The sequence below is a fragment of the Ambystoma mexicanum genome, chromosome 3q (genome assembly GCF_040938575.1).
Source record: "Ambystoma mexicanum isolate Mex_15411 chromosome 3q, UKY_AmexF1_1, whole genome shotgun sequence".
Classification (NCBI taxonomy): domain Eukaryota; kingdom Metazoa; phylum Chordata; class Amphibia; order Caudata; family Ambystomatidae; genus Ambystoma; species Ambystoma mexicanum.
Window position 1 is genome coordinate 195,115,401 of NC_090926.1, and position 13,480 is coordinate 195,128,880.

Below are 13,480 nucleotides of genomic sequence, written 5' to 3' on the forward strand. Positions count from 1 at the left end.
AGCAGCGACCATCAAGGTAGGTGTGGCCTGGGTGGGGAGTAGAGCAATCACTGTACTCCAGAAGCCCTACCACTCTACCTACCCGTAGAACATAGCACACCAGACTGTTAGTACGAACCAGCTTCACAACTAGTGAGAACTGTGTTTATTAGCCTGTGCCACTTTAAGATAGAACTGTGAATATTACCCTGCGCTACATCTAGAGAGGACTGTTGACTATTAGGTTGTGCCACATCTAGAGAGGACTGTTGAATATTAGCCTGTGTCACATTTAGAGAGGACTATGTTTATTAGCCTGTGCCACATTAAGATAGAAATGTGAATATTAGCCTGCACCACATCTAGAGAGGACTGTTGAATATTAGCCTGCGCCACATCTAGAGAGGACTGTTGAATCTGCGCCACTTTAAGAGAGAACTGTGAATATTAGCCTGTGTCGCATCTAGAAAGGACTGTGATTATTAGCCTGTGCCACATTAAGATAGAACTGTGAATAGTGGCCTGCTTTCTAGCTAGAGAGGATTGCAAATATTAGCCTGCGCCACATCTAGAGAGGATTGCAAATATTAGCCTGCGCCACATCTAGAGAGGTCTGTGAATAATGGCTTGCGTCGCATCTAGAGAGGAGTGTTGAATATTGGCATGTGCCGCATTGAGATAGAACTGTGAATATTGGTTTGCTTGCCAGTTCAAGAGGGTTGTGAATATTAGCCTGCGTCACATCTAGAGGGGACTGTAAATATTAGCATGCGCCGCATCTAGAGAGCCCTTGATTATTCGCCTGTGCCACATTAAGATAGAACTATCAATATTGGCCTGCTTGCTAGCTAGAGAGGATTGCAGATATTAGCCTGAGTCAAATCTAGACAGGACTCTGAATAATAGCCTGCGTCGCATCTAGAGAGGAGTGTGAATATTACTTTGAGTCACATCTAGAGAAGACTGTGCTTATCAGCCTATGCCACATTGTGTTTATTACCCTATGCCGCATTAAGATAGAACTGTGAATCCTCGAACAGAAAAAAAAGTCAAATAAAATGGCTGCCGGGAAAGGGAAAACATAGTCCATTTTCCCTTTCCATGGCGGCCATCGGAAGCGGACGCGCTGGGTACAGAAGTGTTCCCAGCACGTTCGCTCCCGAGAAAAGAAGAAAAAAGAAGGTAAGTGGGGTTGGGAGGGTAAGTGAGGGATTGTTTGCAGGGGAGGGAGGTGGAGGAAAAAAAAACTTACCTGAGTCCCCGGCGGGGGACGAAGGCAGCTCCAGCCTTGGGGAGGCTCAGAGCGGGGACTGCCCTGTTTCAAGCTTCCTCATTGGCTAAGGGGCTGCCACGCCCACCCCCCCCCCCCGCCGCGCCGGGAACAAACGCTAGCACATATGTTCATCCACGGGATTACACTGAGGTATGGCTCGGAAATGAGCCAATCGCCTTTCAGTGTAATCCTGTGGAACGCAGTGCCGGGTACTAATTTAAGATAGAACTGTGAATATTAGCCTGCATCGCATCCAGAGAGGATTGTGAATGTTACCTTGAGTTGCATCTGGAGAGGACTGTGAATATCAGCCTGCATCACACCTAAAGAGAATTGCGATTATTGCCTTGAGTCACATCAAGATAGAACTGTGAATGTTACTTTGAGTCACATCCAGCGAGGACTGTAATTATTAGCCGGTGCCACATTAAAGATAGTACTGTTGATTTTTTACCCTGCATCATATCCAGAGAGGACTGTGAATAGTAGCCTGTGAATATTACCCTGCCTGCCACACGACAACAGAACAGTGAATATTAGCCCAGATCTCATCTAGAGAGGATTGCAAATATTTTACCAGCGTCACTTCTGGACAGCATTGTGAACATTAGCCTGTTTGCAATCTAGAGCGGATTGCAATTTATTAACCTGTGCAACATTAAAGTAGAACTGTGAACATTAGACTGCGTCACATCCAGAGAGGATTGTGAATAGTAAACTGCTTCGCAACTAGAGTGGGCTGTGAACATTAGTCAGCGCCACATCTAGAGAGGACTGTGAACACTAACCTGTCTCCCACCCGGAGAGGTTTGTGGATTGTGAATCCTCCACCTCACATCCAGATAGGATTACAAATATTAGCCCACGTAACATCTAGAGACGAATGAGATTACGAACCTGTGAATCTTTTCAGCCTCACATCCGAAGAAGATTGTGAATATCAGTTTACAAAACCTCTAGAGAGGATTGTGATGACAAACCGGTGCAACAACTAAGAGGGAATTTTGAACACCAGCCTGCCCCACATCTAGAGAGGACTGGGAATAATAACCTACTTCCCACCAAGAGAGGATTCTGAAATGTTCTGAACATTAGCCTGCGTCACATCTAGAAAAGACTGTGAACATTAAACTGCCTCGCCCCTAGAGAGAACACTGAAAATCAGCCTGCATCACTTCCAGAGAGGACTATACATTTTTCTCACATAAATGGTTAGAGAGTTTGCCCTAGCTATATACCGGCTCCAACTACATCATCCTCTCAACCACTAACCACACCCAGATTATTTGTTATCCATAGCCATATATAGAACCAGATACACTTGTACCAGACAAACAAGCCTCAAATCAGACTAACCTTGTGAGACAACCGGAATAAGCACGAAACCCTGACTGTGCACGATGACAACACCACGCCCATAAACATACACGCAAGGAAGCAAAGACCAAACGAAACCAACTAGGAAAAGCACCTCCAATCGTACACCAATAAATAAATAAATAAATAAATAAACCAATACCAAGCCAACTGAGAAAAGCACTGCACATGGGCTACCGCCCCTGCAACCTCAAAGAAACCTCAAAGATAACACAAAGGGAACATAAACCAACTAATTCCAAGGAACCCGACACTGGCAATCAAGAGGCAAAAAACAAAACCTCCACATCAACTCATCAACCTACTGCGAAGTAACACAAAAACGCCACAAAAACGAATAGGACCACGAGAAAGACAAATGGGAGAGGGAACAAACCCAACTGAATGCCACCACAGATCCACAACTGCGGAACAACACACCCCCACTAACAAGATCGAAAACAGAACGACTGCCGGCAGAAGAGAAAAGTCTCCATACCTAACACCATACCTCGCAATCAACCACTCACCAAAACAAATCATTCTGACAAACGAATCAAGTAAGACCGACAACAGAACACAGCCATGCAGAAGAAGAACGGACAAGGCCAGAGGGAACAAGAGCGCGATCCACGCCCTGACCCCATATATCCCAAAAACATGAGGACCATGAAGAAAACAAAAACCCAAGACTTGATCTGGAAGAGCTATTTGACGACGATACAAACACGACTGTACCACCACCACAACCGGAGAAACATGGAAGAAAACCAAAACACAGGTCAGAAGACAACACTGATAATAAAACACAAAGCAAATAAAACCATAAAAATCCACTGCAACCTAATCAACGCAAGATCGATGTCAAAACACACAACAGAGTTCTGCTGTGCGACAACGGTATCAAAATCCTATTCGTCACAGAAACATGGCTGGGTGACAACTATAAAATCACACTCCACAGCTGCCTCCTAACCGACTTCAAATGCCTACAATTAAACAGTAAAGGAAAAAAAGGAGGAGGCCTTGCAATAGCATTCAAAGAACACCTGAAAATAAAAACAGACAAAATTCTAAACATCAAGAACTACGAATCCATAGTCATACCCCTATCAGCAAACCCAAAAACAAACATGTTTGATTTCCACCTTAGAACATTCGAAATTGAGAGACCATAATGTCGTGGATTGAACTACAGCTAAATGTATTAAGACATATTTACAACATGGAATCTTCTCAACAAAGGGCAAGAAGTAACGGAATCTAAAATTGTATTTGACAATACTGCTTTGGCATTAGAGCATGTCAATAAGCACATTTTAAGTGGTGCTCTATACCAATGCTGAATGTCTAACTCAATATATAATTTGTAGCCCCTAGCACAATTTGGATAGCCTAGAATCCTACGGAACAAATTATTTTCTAGTACCTGTCGTTTTGAAGGGTCTTCACTTTTGTTTTGCACTTCATAGTGCAGATGACATAAATTGCATTCAGGGTACTATTTGCATGCAAGGGCAAATGTAACAGGGCTCCTACTTGGAATTCACATTTTTATGTATTTCTTAAAGTGCTGAAAACACAGTGCCGTACAATGGGAGAGTTTTATAGCTATTATTATTTTGCATTCCAGGACTTATAGGATTCCATTCAGGATGTGGAAAATAAAGGTACAATAATATTCCTCTGTCTTAGCATATTTCTATAGATATTTGAATATTGTCAGGTTGCTTTACTTTATTATTTGTGTATTTTTCAAGTAAATGCTATAAGCCAAAACCTATTTGTACCAAGTAGCGTTCAGAAGGTATTTGGTCAAGTGCCCAATTGGTTGGTGGAGGAGGGGTTAGAATCACAGTCTTACTAGTTTAACAAATTGTTTAATCTCACTGTCTTAACTGCAGAACATGGGGTCATTAAACCCATATTATAAAAAAAGAAAAAAGACTGGCTTACATTGGGGCAGATTTCTTGAAGTTAGGGACAAAATGGCGTCTCCTGTGCTCTTCCATTAGTTGCCCCAGGGCCACCACCTAGAATTGTGCTATTGGTTCAGTGACCATTCCTCGGTTCCCATATCACTTAATAAGACAGGCAGAAATATAGTCTCACCAGCCAGTCACTGCACCAAAGATTATAGCATAACAGACTAACATCAATTTCCTGCCTTGTTACTGCCAATCTGTGAGGTTGCCACGCCTGTTCAGCATACTACCACAAAGCTCTTTGCAATGGCCGGTTATGCTATGTGTTGAGTCTTGCATAACACACCTCCATTTTTCACGATTTCTTGAAGCTTCTGGATCTGTAAATGGTGGGTTAGGGGACTTACACAGGGCAGAGCAGGGATGCTTTTTTGCAATATTGAAGTGTGCAGATCTGAAGAGATAAGGCTGTTGGTAGAATGTGCATTTTAGTTATTTTGTGAAAACGGAAATGGGGCACCATACAAGTAAACGTGCTCCACCCACACACTGTCTCTAAAGGTAGCCCCTCCGCTACCATCTGAGGTCTTAGCCCGCTCCCACCAAGTTACGGTACGTTTATCACTGTGCTTTAAAATTGAGATGGTGCTCCATTGTGAGACTCACACGCCAGTGCGGGACTGTCCTATGACATTCTTGCAGTGCCATTCCCAGACATGGACACACCTCCAGCCTAAGCTATTAAGCTTTGCTGTACAGGGAAAGATGAGGAAGCTTGTCACACGTTTGCAGACGGAAGCCATGATTGATTGCCTTTAATCCCTGCCCCTGACTTAATCAACGGGCCATTTGATTCCTGGTCATTACATCCAACTTTGGGACCTTTGGCCAAACCTGAAAAATGGGAAAACCCTGTGAAGTGCTAAAACCTACCATTTCGTTGTGACTTTCTGGAGAAGTAATGCTCTACTCCAACATATCACTAGGTGGCGCTGTTTCTCTGTTTCACACCGCGGAGACACTAAAGCTAAAAAACGTTACTGATCTAATTTTGTTACAACAAAACCCTTGTAGCAGGCTGAGAAGTGATCAGCATCTTATCTCTGCATTCCCCTGTTGCAAAGCCCAAGATCACATACATGATATCACAGAAGGAATTCAAAATGAGATACAAAATGACATTATGGGAGACATACCGTACCGTACCATACCGGACTGCTCCCCATCTACGGTACGTGGTGCAACCCACAGCACAATCATTGCGTGCATATCACCGTCTATATTACCCCTGGATGCCTGATCTGCGAGCTGACTATTGCAATCAGCTGTTTTCACTGAAGCGCGCATCGCCTGCCTGACCACAAAATGGCCGGCGCGATGCGGAACGAAACCGAGGCTCCCCTCGGTTACTAGGCAACTGTGTGCCTTATCCAGCAACACCCGCCTCCGGTAGGCGGACTCCGGTCCTTGCGGAAGAAGGCCTGTGGAACAAGGCTTTCTTATTGTTTGCCGTCTGTTCGCCGTTGTGCGCCTTTGCGCCGCTACATTAAGGTATTCACATCAGCCTCCGCCCATAACTTGGGAACAAAAACAGGTTACCCCGGCTTACTTACACAATCTGTACCTACATTCAAGCCTGCAACTGGGTCACTTGTCCATACCGACCAGCCTACCATACTATCTTGTCTACCACTACATTCTACCATGCCGATGGAACGCTAACATACAATGCCTTTAAGCCTTTGGGCTATCCATGTCCTCACGTATACAACAACTATGCTATTACCATCCACTTTATCTCAGTCACCATGCGCAGACAATGACATTTACTACTATGCTAATGCACTTACCACTGAATTAACGGGCGCTACAACCCCGGTATAGACATGTTTGGAATACAGCGTGATTCTGGATTAGACTTTATGCATGTGTAGTTCCTCTGCTTTTATCTAATGCTACTCTGAATCTGCGACCAACTGCATGTTGATTAATTGTACACTGCCACCCGATAAGACTGCACCAGTGTTTAAAAAACAGCCTTTAGTTTTTTGTTCCCAATAGTTAAAAAAATGCTCCTTTTGCCACCTGCCTGCCACCTGCCTGCCTGTACTTAGCCACTTTAAAATGTACAGTGATGTCTAAAACTGTACCCTGCGGGATAGTCGCATCTAGTCTGCCTGTACTGTACTTAGCCAATTAGCATGTACTCCCTAAATCCAGGTAAACAAACTATCGCTGCCTTTGATAGGTTAGCTAGACCACCTCTCTACATCGCTTCTTCCATCATACTAGTAGCATTATTACTTAGCTTGGCTACCAAAGCTAACATATTGATCCACTGCACCAGGTCCCACCCTGCTCACCTCACTTACCTCACCCTGCCTGACACACAACAAATTACAGGACCTATATTGAACCAGTATCAGACGATACTATCATACAAAGGCCATGTAGTACCGAGGACAGAAACCTAACACTACGTGCGCGCCTGTCTAAACTGTGTGAGCTACCAGCAAAGAAAATGGAACAATTAAATCTCCTAAAAAAAAACACCTACCCTTGAAGGCAACTGTAGAGTGTATTAGGAAATATTGCAATCCCAAAAGACCCACACAAAACTGCACTAAACCTACCTCTATAGACAGACTCAGTATCACGCTCCCCAACTCAGAAAGCCACAAACATTACCTCAAAGTATCGCTTATAAACGGCAGGTCTCTAGTCGTACACGCAACTGAGATCTCAGATATCATTCTCGCAGACAAGTTCGATTTCCTGGCTATCTCAGAATCTTGGCTTCATGATGCGGCAGGCCCTGCCCTATCATTAGCAGTTCCTGATAATAATACCATCGTACGAGCAGATAGACACTCCTCTTGAGGTGGGGGTCTAGCAATCATAGCTAAGATCAGTCTAGACATGAGAATTATTACAACCCCCACTATGAAATCATGCGAATGCCTCACGGTCAAAATTGCCACCGCTAGCTCCCAAAAATTAAACATCTTCCTTAACTACAGACCTCCAGGTCCTATTGGAACCTTTGCTGAGGACATCTCTACGACCCTGTCCAATAACCTAAAAAATACCTCCCAAACAATAGTGCTAGGTGACTTCAACCTAGGCTATAATGACATTAAGGATATCTAGTCAACAGCTACTGCCTTGACCCTAAAAGTGCTGAGATTCTCCCAGAAAGTTAAGCTTCCCACGCATAACAAAGGTCGAATCCTTGACTGGATAGCGGAACACAACTGTGAAGTAACCATCACAGATACTGTACCCCAGATCTGGACTGACCACCACCTGATAGTATTTACAGCAGCGACGAACACTGCCACGGCCCAGTCCTCACTTGCCCCTCCTGTGCCCACAAGGAACAAAAAACTCATGACAGCGGAAAAACTGTTGCCCATTATATTACCGCAACTAAACTCGGCCCCAGACAATATGGATCCCAATGTGCTAGTTGAACAATATAATGAAGCTATGAATACAGCCCTTGACCACATAGCTCAGCTCAAACTACGGAATAGTAAACCGAAAAAACATCTTAACTCATGGTTCACTCCTCATCTAAAAAATCTTAGGCTAATTAAAAAAAAACTTGAAACTATTTGGAGACTCTCTCCTTCAGCCGAAAACAAACTTAACCTTTCCAAGGCATCATCCCAATACAAGAAAGACATCCTACTAGCCAAACAGGAAACATACAATACTAGGATATCTCAATTTAAATCTAGTGTCAGAGAATTGTTCAGTATTCTGAAAGAACTGGAAACACCTATTGTGCCTCAAGAAAACTGCGTCAAGGATAAAAATTGGTGCTCCGGCATACAGTCTGCCCTAACTAACAAAGTAGCCAACCTACAAACTAAAATTGCCCTAAAAAAAGCATCTCTTACGCCTCATCTCCCACAAACTATAATACCACTACCTAAACACAAACAAGAATCACGATTCTGCTTCTCTAAGGTATCGACCATTGCGGTAGAAAATGTTATTCTGGGACTTAAACCGTCAAACTGAAAAGGCAATCAACACCCAGCCCAACTGATTAAAGATGTTGCGAGAGAATTATTGCCATTCATAACTAAACTCATCAACTCATCCTTTACCACAGGCACTGTACCGAATAACTTAAAAGAGTCCTGGGTACTGCCACTTTTAAAGAAGCAAACCCTTGACCCTGCCATTCCTACTAACTTCAGGCCCATCACAACCGTGCCCTTTCTACTAAAAATTCTAGACAAAGTGGCATACATGCAAATACAAAACTTCCATGAATCCAACCATCTACTCGGAACCCGCCAATCCGGATTGCGCTCGCAACACGGGACTGAGACAGCCTTAATCGATCTTAAGGGCCAAATAGATCAGTGCAGAGACAATGGCCAAGCAGCCCTACTCCTCCTGCTAGACCTCTCAGCTGCATTTGATTTAGTTGACCATACAGTCTTATGTAGCCACCTAGACTCTGCAGCCCACTTCTCTAAAGAAGCCATAATTTGGATCAAGTCATTCCTGAGTAACCGAACTATGAGAGTATTCTCTCCATCAGCCTCGGCAGACCCGATCCCCATAACATGTGGTGTACCACAAGGATCTTGTGTGTCACCTACCCTTTATAATGTATTCACAAAGCCCCTCTTTGATGAAATGGATAATCTGGGTATCGCCTACACGAATTACACAGACAATACACAGATCCTCCTTCCGCTCTCAGGAGACTAGGTAGTCTCCTGAGGTCAAGGATCTGGCCCTAGTGAATAGAATCTACAGCATCGTTCAGGCATGGATGGCCACACACGGCTTATGCCTGAATGATGACAAAACAGAGCTCATTATCCTAGGCACCCCGACATACATATCCAAACCCAGCCCTGACTATGCCAATTTCATTATTGATGGGAACAACATAAAAGTTGCTAAGGAAGTGAAGACCCTAGGCTTTTACCTAGATGCCACCATGAACTTTGCTAAACAAGTTAACTCTCTAGCCCCAGCTACTGCATACACATGCAAACTTATCAGAGCCAGCAAACAATTCCTCTCTACAGACAGTTGCATCACGCTCGCCAGAGCCCTCATACTTTCCAAATTGGATTATTGTAATGAACTATATATTGGGGCTAATAAACAGACCATCCATAAAATCCAGGTCCTCCAGAATAATGCTTTGAGAGCAGCTTTTAAGATTAACAGAAATGAGCATATATCTGCGCTAAGAGAATTCAAATGGCTACTCACCTATGATAAAATTCAACTCACAATCGCTGCCCTTACCCACAAGTGCCTCAACAACAAAGCACCACCCTACCTCATGGATAGGCTACATATAAGAACCTCAACCAGACCCACAAGAACAGTGAACGCAAATTGCCTACAAGTCCCGCGATTTAAACTCGCTACTATAGGAGGACACAGCTTCCCAGTCAAGGCCGTGCAGCTGTGGAACTGCCTACCCCATGGCTTCAGAGAACCCCAGCCCTTTGCGAAATTCAGACAGAACTTGACCAATTGGTTGAGAGCAAATGACACCTAATTACCCTGACATGCTTGTATCCGTTGACACACTAACCTGAAAGTCTACTTGCACCCCATTACCGGGCTATTTGAATCTGCTTCCTTCCTCTTGCAATGTAATGTTCCTGGTGCCTGTATATTATTACTGTGAATATTATTATCTGTGTATATTATTATTATCTTATATCCTCGCAAGAATACCTGTACCTGTAAAACATTGCCTCTGGAACTAGATCCTGCCTTGTATATATTTGCCTACTGTAACTTGTCTGATGTCCCTGCACTGTCTTACTTACCATGTACCTGTAACTAAGTTGAGCATATTCCTGTCTTTTGCGCCCTGATGCCCCAGGGTCTGGCGCGCTCTACAAATAATAAACTAAACTAAACTAAACATCAACGAAGGGGGCGAGACAGTGACACTAAGCAGATGCTTAACACTTCCCACACCCGATGAATTTCCATGGTTTTGTTGCGATAAATTAGACCACCCTAACTTTCTCTTAACTAAAGTTTTTTTTGTTGCTGAGGATTTTGTTATTGTATAGATTCTTCAAGGACCACCAGCCATGGCTTTCGGCTGTGGCCACTATACATTTTGCACCAATGATTTTAAAAGAGGGAAGGCCACTGGCTAAGGCCAATGGCTCAGGCTTCTTTCCGAGGCCCATACCTCCCTCCTAACTACTTAGCCAGATCCCACTAGCCGTAGCCTAAATCCATGGCCAGCAGCCTCAGTGTCTACTGTTCTTTGACCCTTGCCAGTGGCCATCTAGCCAAGGCGGTCATCTGTGCCCACTATTAATTTGACCCCAATAACAAAATTTACAGAGGAACTTTGCTGTCGGCCGTGGGGTCCACCGGCCTCGACCTTGCACAAATTACTGAACAAGACCTGTATGCTCCTCCATAGTAGTTCTAATCCAACCTGCAGGTTTTAAAGAATATAATACATTGCCGGTCAGGTGATACAGCGAGTAGAGCTGGTCAAGTGGCACAGCGAGTAGAGCACATACTCGCTTTGACAACCATGCAGAGCCTGCTGACGCAGGTTCGAATCCCAGCACACACCAGTGGGTAATAATAAGCAGCGCTCAGATACGCTATATAAGTGCCAAATTATTATTATTGCCAATTCCCGTGATATTGTAAGAATTGCCGATTCATGCGGCAACGTAAAGTTTGTTGATTCCAGGGGTAACAGGAAAATGCTTTAAAAGCAAATGTTTACCCTGTCCTCCCTGACACTCACCATGTGTCCTCCGCCTCTTTCCTTGGTCACCCCCACTACCCTTCCTAGTTTTTTATGTCCCTGAACCTAACCACTGTGATATTTAGCAGTGTATAAAACAAACATATTAAGTTGTTTTTGGACCTGGTTATAGGTATCTGCAAACAGTTGATTACTTCTGACTAGTGGTACTCTTGTGATCTGGAGGGTACCACTAGCATTGACCAACGAGAGAGTGTGGGTAGCTGAATACTTGCTGTTGTTCTCTTTATGCACTTTTTATGTGTAATAGTATTTAGTGTATTAGGTTTTGCACAGCACATGTCACTTTAATGAAGTTTTGTAATAGCTATTTAGATTTTTATGTGTTTTTAACATTGTGTGCTTAATAAAAATTACTAATTTATTGAATGTATGGTTCGATTCTTGGAAGCGGCATTCTGCAAATTTACATTATTGTATGCTTATGTGACTTATGATGTGGTTTGAGGTTTTAAAGATACTGTAGGGTTGTTGGGATCTTTTGTTTTTGCTATTAGTGGTTCAATTCAAGGAAAGGGTCCCAACATCCAAAATGTTCCCTGTGTCTTTCTTCGGTTGTTACTAATGTCCCTGAACCTCTCCATTACCCCCTTTCACTCTTCAGTTTGTGTGACGCATTTTCTTTTTCGAGCGCACCTTGCAATGTTTCTGTCGGAATCTTGTGAGATTTCTGCAGGATTTTCCTAATATGCCAAATATGCCAAATATGTTCTCCCCCAAAGGGACTCCCCAGCCCACCCCAAGCTTCCCCTCTGCTCGTGTGGACCTCTTTCACTCTCCCCATGTGTAGCCTAATATGAATGCACCCCTTTTCATCATCCAGATATTATTGTGAGCAGTTTTCCATTTCGGCTGCCCCAAGAATTGTTCTCAATGAGCTTAAAAGAAATGGCTGCCTTTCATTTCTGAAAGGCCTCCCAGCCTCTGCTGCAAAGCACCATGGAAGATATATAAATGTTTTTTGGGAGCAGGGAGCACCTCTTCTCTGTTGAATATTTTAAAAACTACAGGGAAGATTTACCCCAAACTCCCAAAAGTCACATCTGTGATGTTTTGTGCCCAAGTTGTTGCTTAATTGGTGTTAATCGGTCCAGCGTTTTTTGCACTATGGGTGTTCAATCGGTGATATGTTGTTACATCGACGTTTGAATGAAAAAAACTCATTGCATTTAAAAAACAAAATGGTGTATATATATATATATATATCAGAGAAACTGGAGGAGAAAGGACGGACCGCACTCACCATGGATCCACAAGGGTCCTACAATCCCGAATAGGGAGAGGACCCCAGAAAAAAATGCAATGCTCACACAAGACGGTGTGGAAAATATTTTTAATGGTAAAAGCAGCCTGCACGGTATGTGCAGAGCAAAAGGGGGCTGGGGAAACAGCAAAACAGACAAAAGCAGGACGCCTGGTGAACGGCCCACCCACAACGCGTTTCACGCTCAACTGAGCGCTTGATCACGTGGTATAGCAAAGTACACAGACACAAATAACAATAGCATGTAGTCCATCATCTATGTTGGTTGAGTTAGAAGTACCATGGAAAACTGTTTTGCTGGCAGCCATATTGGGATGAAAAGTCAGCAGTAAACCAGCAGTATAGCACATATACCGTCCTGGAATAAAGTACAAAGATAATAGTACAGAAATAAAGATATGGTTCTATACAAACTGCCAATATATCATGATGTGAATACCCGGTTGTAGAATAACAAAACATCACCATATAGATATGTAGAACAAAAAGAAAATGCATTTTGCACTTACTAATAGTATAAAGGATTTGTAATTTCTACAAAACACATGGTCAATCTGAGGGCAGGCTAAAAGAGCTAAAAGAGTAAAAAATGCCATGCATAATCAAGATATGTACAAATCGAAGAAATCCAAAAAATCGTAGCATACATATGCACGATTGGACTTTGTGCAAAAAAGCAAAAAAGCAAAATAGCAGCATAAATTTGTACAAAATAGCAGACATTGTAACTCGTATGTCTTAATAGACAGTTTAACAGGCTCAGTGCCGGAAAAAATAGCCATGGAAGAGCCATCAGATGATCAAACAGATGGAGATGTTTACAAGTTAGTCAACATTATAAATATGATAATAGAATGCAAGGCAGCAATCAATGTACCATATCT

At 43.2% G+C, this 13,480-nt stretch overlaps 1 protein-coding gene and 1 long non-coding RNA gene across 2 annotated transcripts in view; one reads left to right on the top strand and one right to left on the bottom strand.

Moving 5' to 3' along the window:
• LOC138582318 (retinol dehydrogenase 7-like) overlaps positions 1-13,480 on the bottom strand; it is a 230,169-nt gene that overhangs the window by 15,747 nt on the left and 200,942 nt on the right. The window lies entirely within an intron of this gene.
• LOC138582319 (uncharacterized) overlaps positions 5,736-13,480 on the top strand; it is a 76,004-nt gene continuing 68,259 nt past the window's right edge. The window contains exon 1 of the long non-coding RNA XR_011305005.1: positions 5,736-6,084. This is a non-coding gene — a long non-coding RNA (uncharacterized lncRNA). The remainder of the gene's footprint in view (positions 6,085-13,480) is intronic.